The sequence below is a fragment of the Pristis pectinata genome, chromosome 10 (assembly GCF_009764475.1).
Source record: "Pristis pectinata isolate sPriPec2 chromosome 10, sPriPec2.1.pri, whole genome shotgun sequence".
NCBI lineage: Eukaryota > Metazoa > Chordata > Chondrichthyes > Rhinopristiformes > Pristidae > Pristis > Pristis pectinata.
This window is the reverse complement of record NC_067414.1, coordinates 60,442,824-60,454,943: the sequence shown is the minus strand read 5'-3', so window position 1 is coordinate 60,454,943 and position 12,120 is coordinate 60,442,824. Positions and strand designations below refer to the sequence as shown.

General features: G+C 42.8%; 1 protein-coding gene across 2 annotated transcripts in view; it reads right to left on the bottom strand.

Annotated features, from left to right (window-relative positions):
• The window catches only part of mapre3b (microtubule-associated protein, RP/EB family, member 3b), a 57,830-nt gene extending 46,374 nt beyond the window's left edge, over positions 1-11,456 (bottom strand). The window contains exon 1 of one of the 2 annotated variants that reach the window (XM_052024588.1): positions 11,322-11,456. The gene's annotated coding sequence lies outside the window, so the exon portion shown is untranslated. The remainder of the gene's footprint in view (positions 1-11,321) is intronic. The other variant, XM_052024585.1, reaches the window with a different exon arrangement.
• Between the last annotated feature and the right edge of the window lie 664 nt (positions 11,457-12,120).

Here is a 12,120-nt window from a genome sequence, read left to right as displayed (position 1 = left end):
ACCATTCTGCCCCATTAGTCACACCCCAATACACACCATCATCTCCCCACGTCAATCAGTTTTCCACAGCTCTAACGATCACCCACCCCTTCCCTTCTTCCCTAGTGATTAATCCCACCTATCACCAATTACTCCTATCACTATCCATGCCATTGGCCCCTTCCTCTTCCCCATCTCCCCTTCAATGCCTCATGCAATTTCCCCCTGAGTGTTACTTATGGTCATCAATAAGCATTCAAAGATTGTGTTGTTCGGTCACATTTATAATCCCAGGTTTCTATCTTCTGTGTTGTTTCAGACCCAACAATGGATGGTAAGCTTAAATTGCTTTCTGGGGTTCCATGATCAAAAGGCAGCTTGCTATTTTGACACAAGCACAGTAGACCATTCAGTCTCTCAAGCCTGCTCCATCATTCACTGGTTCCTCTGTAACTCAGTTCAATCGAATCACCAGAGTTGAAGTTTCTTATTTTGACAAGTTCTAGTGACTTTCTGAATGAAAATCAGGAAAGGACAAAATATGCTATGATCTCCTTCAATGATGAATCAGGTTTGGCATACACCTATTTTCATGTCCTAATAGTGAAATGTATAGATATATCCATATTAAATTGCATCTGTGACAAGTGTCAAGTGATGCACTTTGGGAAAAACAAGAGGTGAGGGAATAGCTGAGGGATTTGGAAAGCAAATTCATAAGTCCTTGAAAGTGGAAGGGCAACCTTAAGTAACAATAAAGAAACTTTATTGGAGTACATAAAAATGGAAGTGAAGAAAGTAAAGTTAACCAGAAGTACATAGCAACTTAAATTTGTTCCATCATTCAGTTATATCATGCTTAATCTTCTACTTCAATTCCATTTCAATTGCTCCTTCTATCTCAACTTGATTGCTTGGTACTCAAAAAGTCATGGTAAGCCTTTACAAATCACTGGTCAAATCTCAGCTGGAGCATTGTTATTCTGGGAAACGTGCTTCTGGATGGTTATTTTATGTTTTTGAGAGGAGGTGAAGTATTTTGGTTATGTGGAGAAAAAAAATCATATTTTTTTAAAACAAAGACTGTTAATATGAAATGAATAAAGATATCCAAAATTATGAAGGGTTTTGCTAGTATTTCTCTGTTTTTGTTACATCTAACAACGAGGTCATAAATTTAAAATATTAAAATTTAAAATCAGGGACGAACATTTAAAATTGGGAATCTCTACTTGAAATGCTGGTTGAATGAGATTCAATAAGAGCCAATTAAAAATGCATTTAAATAGCTGGTAGCAGCAGGACAGTTGACTGATTCCCATTTTGAGTTCTGAGACTGCACAATTTCTTTCTACAAAAATACATTGACACCTTCAAGGTTATATTGGAAAGATTATCAAAATGGAAAACACAAGTGATAGTTGACCCCAGTAGTTTTTACAATTTGAATGTTGGATAGAAACTAAGTAAATAAGCAATTGGTCCTATGACAAAGAAAGGTGTATTTTTCACCACCCATTCAAAAATGATCGACTTTTACACAGATTTGGCTCCAAGAGCAAAAATTTGGTTATGGTGACAGTCAGGTCAATCTGCTGCAGAGTACAGCCAAAGTCAATCCTCAAAATAATTGTTCCTTAGAGCTCAACTTACTCTTCCCATTGTACCACTGTGATATTTTTAAAAACAAATATGGCGACTGAATTTAGAGAAATCAATTAATCCTTTCTCAATTTACTGTTTGAAATTGCAAAGCAAATATGGATTGCCTTTGGTTGACAAGACAAACCATGAATTTCACTAAAAGCTCAGAAAATTTTCAGAGAAAAATAAACTTACAATTATAAGACTTTTAAAAGACACATTACATACACACTGGGCAGGCCAACTTAAATGCAGCAATCAGATTATTTGGAATCAAAGAGTCACTTTCTTACTAATTATATTGATACATGAAACCAAAATATTTATTCTGACCTCAAGCCTGCTCTGCACTTCAATGAGATTGTGGATGATCTGTGACCTAAATCCATATACCTGCTTTTTCCCCTGATCCTTCATACCTCTACTTATCAAAAATCTATCGATCTCAGCTTTAAAATTAATAATTGGCATCACATCAATTGCTGCTTACAGGTTTATTTTTAAACTAAGACAGAAGGAACTCCTGACTTCACTCCTAAGAGCCCTGGTTCTAATTTTTAGGCCTTGTTATCTTGTCTTCAATTCTGAGGCTCACCAACCAACAGAAATAATTGCTGCTATCCTACTGTTCCCATTATTCTCTTCAAAGCTTAACTCAACTCATGGCATAACCTCCAAATCCCATATTATTGTTTTCTCCTCATAACTTACCCTGAGCAATGTGGGTATTATTCTGTTAAATCTACACTGCACTCCCTCTAAGACCAATGCATCCATACTAAGGTATGCTCTGAGTTCTCTCAATTTACAGATACTCTGTCAATTTAAGTCTGAGCTCTCAAAATATCAGTACAATAATAAATCATTTTATTTTTCTAAAGTAAGAATGTGGTAGCAACAATGATACATTACAAGGAGAGTTTACAAAAACAAGGGTTGTATTCCCTGGAATCTGAAACACTGATTAAATGTAACCAGGTATCTCAAGTGAAAATATGATGTTCATCATGTTCCTATTTTCAGCTGAGGAGCAGGCTGCAATGAAGAATTTCAAAATTTTCTTTTACAGAATTGGCCCAGGAGACGTTGGAGCAGCGGGTCCCTCTCAGGTACGGTGAGAGTGTTTGAAAGGCTTGTGTGTTTCCGTGGAATTTTCTTTTACAGAATCGGCCCGGGAGATGTTGGAGCAGCGGGTCCCTCACAGGTACGGTGAGAGTACTTAAAAAGCTTGTGTGTTTCGTGTGTTTTCGCAGGCTTCTTTTCTCTAGCAGAATTTAGAACGACTAATAAAAAGGAGGTATTGTCAAGCGGAGCGGCCATTGTCGGAGTGGACAGAGTCAGAGTGAGTGGCTTTGGCACAACAGGCTTCAGCATCAAGAGGCAGAGGCCATCTGCAACAACACTGGTGAATAGCTGGTAAGTAAAGGTAAGGTTTACTGTCATTGTTATAAATTTCAAGTAGACTACAGCTAGTTAGGAAAAAAAATAGTTCAGATGGAGGGCAAGGCGATGTGCTGCAGCTGCATGATGTGGGAGCTAGTGGACCCTGCTGTGATGCACGGTGACCACATCTGCAGTAAGTGCTTGAGGCTGGAGGAACTTCCGCTCAGAATTGATGAGCTGGAGTCGCAGCTTCAGACACTGCGAAGCATCAGGGAGGGAGAGAGTTATGTAGATGCTGTGCATCGGGAGGCAGTCACTCCCCTTAGAGCAGGTACTTCTAGGGTCCAGGAGGCAGATAGATGGGTGACTGTCAGGGGCAGGGAACAGGCAGATAGTGCAGAGGACCCCGGAGGCTGTTCCCCTCAAAAACAGGTATTCCACTTTGGATGCTGTTGAGGGGGATGACCTACAGGGATGAAGCAGCAATAGCCAGGTCTCTGGCACTGGGACTGGTCCTGCTGCTCAGAAGGGAAGGGAGGAGAAGAGGAGGGCAATAGTGATAGGGGACTCGATCGTCAGGGGAACAGACAGGAGGTTCTGTGGGCATGAGCGAGAATCCTGGATAGTAATGTTGCCTCCCAGGTGCCAGGGTCCAGGATGTCTCTGATCGGGTCCACAGCATTCTTGAGCGGGAGGGAAAGCAGCCAGAAGTCGTGGTACATGTTGGTACCAACGACATAGGTAGAAAGAGGGATGGAGTCCTGAAAAGTGAGTTTAGGGAGCTAGGCAGAAAGCTGAAGAACAGGACCACAAAGGTAGTAATCACGGGATTACTGCCTATGCCACTCAACAGTGAGTATAGGAATAGAATGAGGTGGAGGATAAATGCGTGACTGAGGGATTGGAGCAGGGAGTAGGGATTCAGATTTCTGGATCATTGGGACCTCTTTTGGAACAGGTGTGACCTGTACAAAAAAGACAGGTTGCACTTGAATCCTAGGGGGACCAATATCCCGGTGGGGAGGTTTGCTAAGGCTACTGGGGAGAATTTAAACTAGAATTGTTGGGGGGGGGGGGGCAGGAACCAAACGGAAGAGGCGGTTGGCTCTCAAATAGAGAAAGCTTATAAACAGTTCGAGAGGTTAGGCAGGTGATAGAGCAGGGACTCGCTCAGACTGACGGTTTGAGATGTGTCTATTTTAACGCAAGGAGTATTGCGAACAAAGCGGATGAGCTTAGAGCATGGATCAGTACTTGGAGCTATGATGTGGTGGCCATTACGGAAACTTGGATGGCTCAGGGACAGGAATGGTTACTTCAAATGCTGGGTTTTAGATGTTTCAGAAAGGACAGGGAGGGAGGCAAAAAAGGTGGGGGCATGGCACTGTTGACCAGAGATAGTGTCATGGCTGCAGAAAAGGTGGACGTCGTGGAGGGACTGTCTATGGAGTCTCTGTGGGTGGAGGTTAGGAACAGGAAGGGGTCAATAACTTTAATGGGTGTTTTTTATAGGACGCCCAATAGTAACAGGGATACTGAGGAGCAGATAGAGAAACAGATCCTGGAAATGTGATAATAACAGAGTTGTCGAGATGGAAGATTTTAACTTTCCAACTATCGATTGGCATCTCCCTAGAGCGAGGGGTTCAGATGGGGTGGAGTTTGTTAGGTGTGTTCAGGAAGGTTTCTTTACACAATATGTGGATAAGCCTACAAGGGGAGAGACTGTACTTGATCTGTTATTAGGAAATGAACCTGGTCAGGTGTCAGATCTCTCAGTGGGAGAGCATTTTGGAGATAGTGATCATAATTCTATCTCCATTACAATAGCATTGGAGAGAGACAGGAACAGACAAGTTAGAAAAGTGTTTAATTGGAGTGGGAAGAATTATTAGGCTCTCAGATGGGAAACTGGAAGCTTAAATTGGGAACAGATGTTCTCAGGGAAAAATACGGAAGAAATGCGGCAGATGTTCAGGGGATATTTGTGTGGAGTTCTGCGCAGATACGTTCCAATGAGACAGGGAAGTTATGATAGGGTACAGGAACCGTGGTGTACAAAGGCTGTAATAAATCTAGTCAAGAAGAAAAGCTTATAAAAGGTTCAGAGAGCTAGGTAATGTTAGAGATCTGGAAGATTATAAGGCTAACGGGAAGGAGCTTAAGAAGGAAATTAGGAGAGCCAGAAGGGACCATGAGGCCTTGGCGGGCAGGATTAAGGAAAACCCCAAGGCATTCTACAAGTATGTGAAGAGCAAGAGGATAAAATGTGAAAGAATAGGACCCAACAAGTGTAACAGTGGGAAAGTGTGTATGGATCCAGAGGAAATAGCAGAGGTACTTAATGCTTTACTTCGGTATTCACAATGGAAAAGGATCTTGGTGATTGTAGTGATGACTTGCAGCAGACTGAAAAGCTTGAGCATGTAGATATTAAGAAAGAGGACGTGCTGGAGCTTTTGGAAAGCATCAAGTTGGATAAATCGCCAGGACCAGATGAGATGTATCCCAGGCTACTGTGGGAGGCGAGGAAGGAGATTGTGGAGCCTCTGGCGATGATCTTTGCATCATCAATGGGGACGGGAGAGGTTCCGGAGGATTGGAGTGTTGCGGATGTTGTTCCTTTATTCAAGAAAGGGAGTAGAGATAGCCCAGGAAATTATAGACCAGTGAATCTTACTTCAGTGGTTGGTAAGTTGATGGAGAAGATCCTGAGAGGCAGGATTTATGAACATTTGGAGAGGTATAATATGATTAAAAATAGTCAGCATGGCTTTGTCAAGGGTAGGTCCTGCCTTACGAGCCTGATTGAATTTTTTGAGGATGTGACTAAACACATTGATGAAGGAAGAGCAGTAGATGTAGTGTACATGGATTTCAGCAAGGCACTTGATAAGGTACCCCATGCAAGGCTTATTGAGAAAGTAAGGAGGCATGGAATCCAAGGGGACATTGTTTTATGGAACCAGAACTGGCTTGCCCACAGAAGGCAAAGAGTGGTTGTTGAGGGGTCATATTCTGCATGGAGGTCGGTGACCAGTGGTGTGCCTCAGGGACCTGTTCTGGGAACCTTACTCTTCGTGATTTTTATAAATGACCTGGATGAGGAAGTGGAGGGATGGGTTAGTAAGTTTGCAGATGACACAAAGGTTGGAGGTGTTGTGGATGGTATAGAGAGCTGTCAGAGGTTACAGCGGGGCATAGATAGGATGCAAAGTTGGGCTGAGAAGTGGCAGATGCAGTTCAACCCAGGTAAGCGTGAAGTGGTTCATTTTGGTACGTCAAGTATGATGACAGAACATAGTATTAATGGTTGACTCTGTGGTTAAGAAGGCATATGGTGTATTGTCCTTCATCAATCATGGAACTGAATTTAGGAGCTGAGAGGTAATGTTGCACCTATATAGGACCCTGGTCAGACCACACTTGGAGTACTGGTCGCCTCACTACAGGAAGGAGTGCACCATAGAAATGGTGCAGAGGAGATTTACAAGGATGCTGCCAGGATTGGGGAGCATGCCTTATGAAAACAGGTTGAGAGAACTCTGCCTTTTCTCCTTGGAGTGACGGAGGATGAGCAGGAACCTGATAGAGGTATATAAGATGATGAGAGGCATTGATCATGTGGATAGTCAGAGGCTTTCTCCCAGGGCTGAAATGGTTGCCACAAGAGGACACAGGTTTAAGGTGCTGGGGAGTAGATACAGAGGAGATGTCAGGGGTAAGTGTTTTACTCAGTGGTGAGTGCGTGGAACGGGCTGCCGGCAACAGTGGTGGAGGCGGATACGATAGGGTCTTTTAAGAGACTTTTGGGTAGGTACATGAAGCTGAGAAAAATAGAGGGCTATGGGTAAGCCTAGTAATTTCTAAGGTAGGGACATGTTTGGCACAACTTTGTGCTGTAGGTTTTCTATGTTTCTAAAATTAAAAGCAGAAATGAAAAAGGCTATTTCGAGCAAGTTCTTTCATTCTTACCAGATTGCTACTTCAAGTCATGGAATTATCAAGGTAAAAGCTGCACCCACAGTGAGTACATTGAATGCAGTTATGGATGAGCCTTTGCCCCTTTGCCTAAATGAATAGTGGAGCAGGTGAAGGGACTGAATAACCTGTTACGATTATGTCCAAATGGCAAACTTCCAGAACGAAGCTGCGTTAATGTCCCAGGATTACAGAACTATAACCCCCAGAATCCAAATTAGGCCTGTTACCCATAACTGACTTAAAACTGCAACAGACATCAAAACTATGATAATAAATATGATCTGACAACATGATTTACAAATGTCCTTTTTGTGACGTTAGCCCTAAATACACTTCTGGTTTTGCAAAGCCTCCTTGTGGGAAGTATATCCATGACAAAAAGTAAAATGATGCCTCTGTAAATAACCCAACAAGGCCATTAAAACCAGCTGTTTAAATTTTCTCATGTTATCTGGTACACTGGACTTGTACAACTTCTGTTAATTTTAAACATTAAACACCTTTCATGACCCCAAGTGTTTTATGAGAAAGCTTAATTTAAAAAAAATCTATTCCCTATTTGTAATGAAGAAAATGTGGCAGCACTCTATTGTCAGCAAGTTCCCAGAAACAGCTCTGTGATAATAACCACATAATCCTTTTTAGCAATATTGATTGAAGGATAAATATTGGCCAGTACATTAATCATAATCCTGCCTTGGTTTAATATCTCATTTGAAAGACAGCTTCTTCTGTAGTGCAGCCCTTTCTTAGAATTGTAATGGAGTGTTAGCCTAGATTTTTGTCCTCACATTTCTAAAGAATTATAAATTTAAAAATAGTATTGAGAGCCACATCCAGTGCATACATGGAAAACTTCTCACCAAAACAGAATCTTTAAAATCTACCAATTTATATGTTGTGGTTAACAGTTCTGGTTACAGCACAAGAAAAATGCACAAATTCCATACCTTTTGTGACATATCCATGAAAGATTTTAACTTTCATGTAACTTTAAATATGGCTTTAAGATAATTTCACCTCATTAAACCTGAATTGTGATGGCTACTCCAAAATTATATAAACATTGCACATTTTTAAAAAGTTAGTCAGTATCGTATTTTTTCTTCCTGTCTCTGATACTCAAAAATATCTATCGGGTCTCCATAGAACAATGCTGAAATGACCTCTGTGCTCCCAATTTATATCATGTTTGAGGATCACTTCCCCTTTAGACCTGTTAAGATATTCCTGACTTAAAGCTCCATTTCACTGCCTAAACCACTGAAGCTTCAGCACAGTTGGTGATCATTCAGCCTACAGGGTGCTCTATATGCTTAGGAGTGCAAGACACGGCAAGAGAATCCTTCATGGGTACTTTGTACTGGTGTTGATTAATGAAGATGGTGTTGGCAAATTAAGGTTGAAGAAATTTTCTTCACTAAGAGAATGGGGAACTTAAGGAATTCTCAGAGAGGACTGCAGAGGCCAAGTCGCTAAATATGTTTAAGAAAGCATCAAGGGATTTGGGGAGGGTGTAGGAATCTGGTATTGAATTGGGATCAGCTATAAAGGAGCAGGCTCGAAGGGCTGAATGACCTGCTCGTGCTATATTTCTATGTTTTATGCTAATTAATAAGCATTCCCTTTAAATTTCTCTTCATCCTTTTATTCACATTAAATCCAAAATATAATTGGCTTTTTATTTTATGGTTCCATCTCTCTTCATTAATAATGTAATGGAATTATTTAATCCCAAGTGACCTCCTCTCTGATCAACTATACCTTTAAGATGCACCAAGTTTACACCCATTTTGTCTTGTATTTTTTCCTGTATTAGTAAATCAGCAACTTGTCTATTCTGCTAAATTGTCATACAAACACACAGAACACAAAAGTGTATCCTCACTGGCTGCCCACAGGACACTTCAGCCCCCTTTAAGTTCAAGTAACGTCTACTTCTCTTGTTTCTTGAGAGTAAATCAACTTTCTATCATTTGGCTGTGTTTCCTCTTGTACTTTGCATTTTTCGAATGAGACTTAAGGAAACCAATCAATATCTTAAGATTCAAATATTAATCTGCAATGTTCTGTTTATCCACAGTTAGTTACTTAAATACCTGTACTAGGTTTGTCAAACACAACCAAAATGCAACATTAAACTCACATTTAATATCTGCACCTGTTGAAAGCTGTTCGATAGGTGAAGGCCACAGCTAGGTAAGCATAGGTGGCAAAACAGAGTGCTTTTGTGTTCCTAAGCAGAGGCCATTTATAAATACCATTTTAGTTTCCCAATACAAATATACTTAGTAGAAACAAAACACCAACATTAAGTTACAGAAAACAACAAATATTAATGATAATCTCAGACCTTCTTTATGTTTTGAAGGGCTGAGCTTCCACAAAGATGAAATCAGTGGTGAAAATTGGGAAAATAGATACACCTTATATTAAAGGTACATTTGAACTCTTTATTCTGCTTCTTTGATTTAATTGCAAGAATGAACTCTCACTTTGTTTTCAGTTTCAAATATATGAAATTATGGGGATTCTCCTATTATAGATGAAATAACCTCGACCAACAGAGATCACTTTCTTCAACGTAACTGCAATTTTCCAAAATAGGGATGTTAGTTGTAATGCTGCTTTTCTGCCAGGGGTCAATCTCAGAACAAGAGGCAGGGTTTTTAGGATTGGAATGAGGAGAACGCCACTTTTTTCCCTTTAGCAATTCATTGGCACATATTCATGGCAACTAAAGAAAAAACAGCACCAGAGAATAGACTACAATTACCAAATATATTTCATTTTGATGCCTTTTCACTAATCTACTAACACAAATGTTCAGCAGAGTAAGATAGCTTTATTAGTCACATGTACATTGAAACACACAGTGAAATGCATCTTTTTGCATGGTGTTCTGGGGCAGCCCGCAAGTGTCGCCACGCTTCCGGCACCAACATAGCATGCCCACAACTTCTTTGGTACGTGGGAGGAAACCGGACCACCTGGAGGAAACCCATGAACTGATTCTTTTTCCACAGACGTTGTTTGACACGCAAAGTATTTCCAGTACTTTCTGCTTTAATCTGGCTTTGTGAGGTTCACAGAAATTATTAAAACAAAAATTTTCAAAAATTCCCTTTGAAACTAAGATGAACAAAAGACCATGAAAAAGGAGCACAAGTAGGCCATCTGGCCCTTCGAGCCTGTTCTGCCATTTATCAAAATCATGTTCCACCTCAGTGCCATATTCCTGCACTATCCCAATGTCTCTTGATTCTTTTAATAAGTCCACTGATCTCAGTTTTGAAATGAATTCAAAAGATGAATTCCAAAAATCGCCAGGGTAGAGAATTTCTCCTCATTCCATTCCTAAAAAGCCTACCTCTTGTTCTGAGATTATGACTCGTGGTTCTAGATCTCCTCAGTGAGGGAAAACATCAACTCTACATCCAGCATAGTAAGATTTTTTTTAAAGTTTAATAAGATTTCTTCTCATTCTCCTCATACAGTAAACGAACACTTCACTGAACTCCCTCAAAAGAAGATACATTCTGTACGCCAGGTGAGTGCACAGTATTCTAGGTGAGGCCTCACCCTGGCCTGATGTTAGATAATTGGATTAGGACATCTTTATTCCTGTAATCAAATCTTCTTGTGATAGAAGAGGGCAACATATCATTTGCCTTCCCTACTGCTCGAGAGCTGGGAAGGAGTGTGTGGTGGGGCTGCTGGGGGGCGGGGAAAGGGGGTGGAGGAGGGAGGTGTTGGGGGGTGGGGGTAGAAGAGGGCGCAGACCGGGGTCGGGGTGGGGGAGGGTTACGAGATTCGGTGGGGGCGGCGGGGGTGATTTGAAGGTTTCATGGGGCCGGGGGAGGGGTTGAGTCTTAGTGGGGCCGGGGGGCGGTAGAGGGTTGTTGGGGTGGGTTGGGTTGAGGGTTGTTGGTAAGGGGGTTTTGAGGGTAGTTGGTGGAGTTTGACGGTCGTTGGGGCGGCAGGTGTTTGTGGGGATGGGGTTATGAGGGGTGGTGGGGCCGGGGGGGGGGGTGTTGTTGGGGGCGGCCAGCTGAGGTCAGGGCAGTGGGTACTGGGCCCACCTCCCCCCGGGTTCTTGCTGGTGAGGGCGGGGCGGACGCCGACCGCTGCCGTTGCTTTTTGAACGGGACGGTTTGCATTCGGTGTCGCCGCGTCGTTATGTAACGCCGGCTATCGCCGCGGCCACAGGCGGCAGGGCACCGCAGCGGCGGCGGGCTGTCGGGCAGAGGAACCCCGGGAACCCAAGACGGGAGAAGGCGGGGTGACGAGGAGAGATGGCGGGCGGCCGCCGGCGGAGCTCCGCTACTCACCGTTTGCAGCAGGTCTGAAGCCGCGCTCAGGCCGCTCTCTCCGAATCAACGCAACGCACCGGACCCGCACTGCGCCTGCGCACTCCGACGCGGGGGTGGGGGTGTGCGCAGCCCCGAGCGCTGCGGCACTGCTCCGGTGGGCGGTGCGCGCTCCCGGCACTGCGCGTGCACGGCAACAGGGCGCAATGAAACCGGTCGCCGCATCTGCCTGTCCGCTCAGGTGGGATCTGCAGATCCCCAGGACCAAACATTTATCTTGCGTCAAGTAAAAGTACCATTTATTTTGAAGATGGTCCACTCTGCAAGTCTCTTCTGAGTTCTCTCAGAGCCGAGCACGCCAGCGGACAGTGAGATACACATCGTCTGGTAGCTGGATGGATGTTTCCTGGATACAGTTCAGCATCTTATGTTGGGAATTATTTCCTCCACTGATTCATTGTTTGATGATTGCGCAGAGTTTTCCACATTGATGCCCACAAAGTTTAATCGCGTTTGTGGCAACAAACTATGGAAACCATAATGAATCTTATTTGTAGAACCGTAACTCTTCACGATTCTTCTAGCGAAAGGCGAGCAAGAATAGGAAATCTATCAAACTTTTCTGATTTAATTTGCTACATAGGGCTATAGCTTTAAGCAGTGCAAGGAAGCACGAGGCTTTTCCTGGCTCTGAGGTATCATGCACTGCATCCACATCATCTTGTGTATTCTGCTGTGCTTCCCATCACCATCTTTGGTATCAGAACGTATTCCAGTCCCTTAACCTGCAGCCTGTTTTTGTGCACTGGGTCAAGGAGGT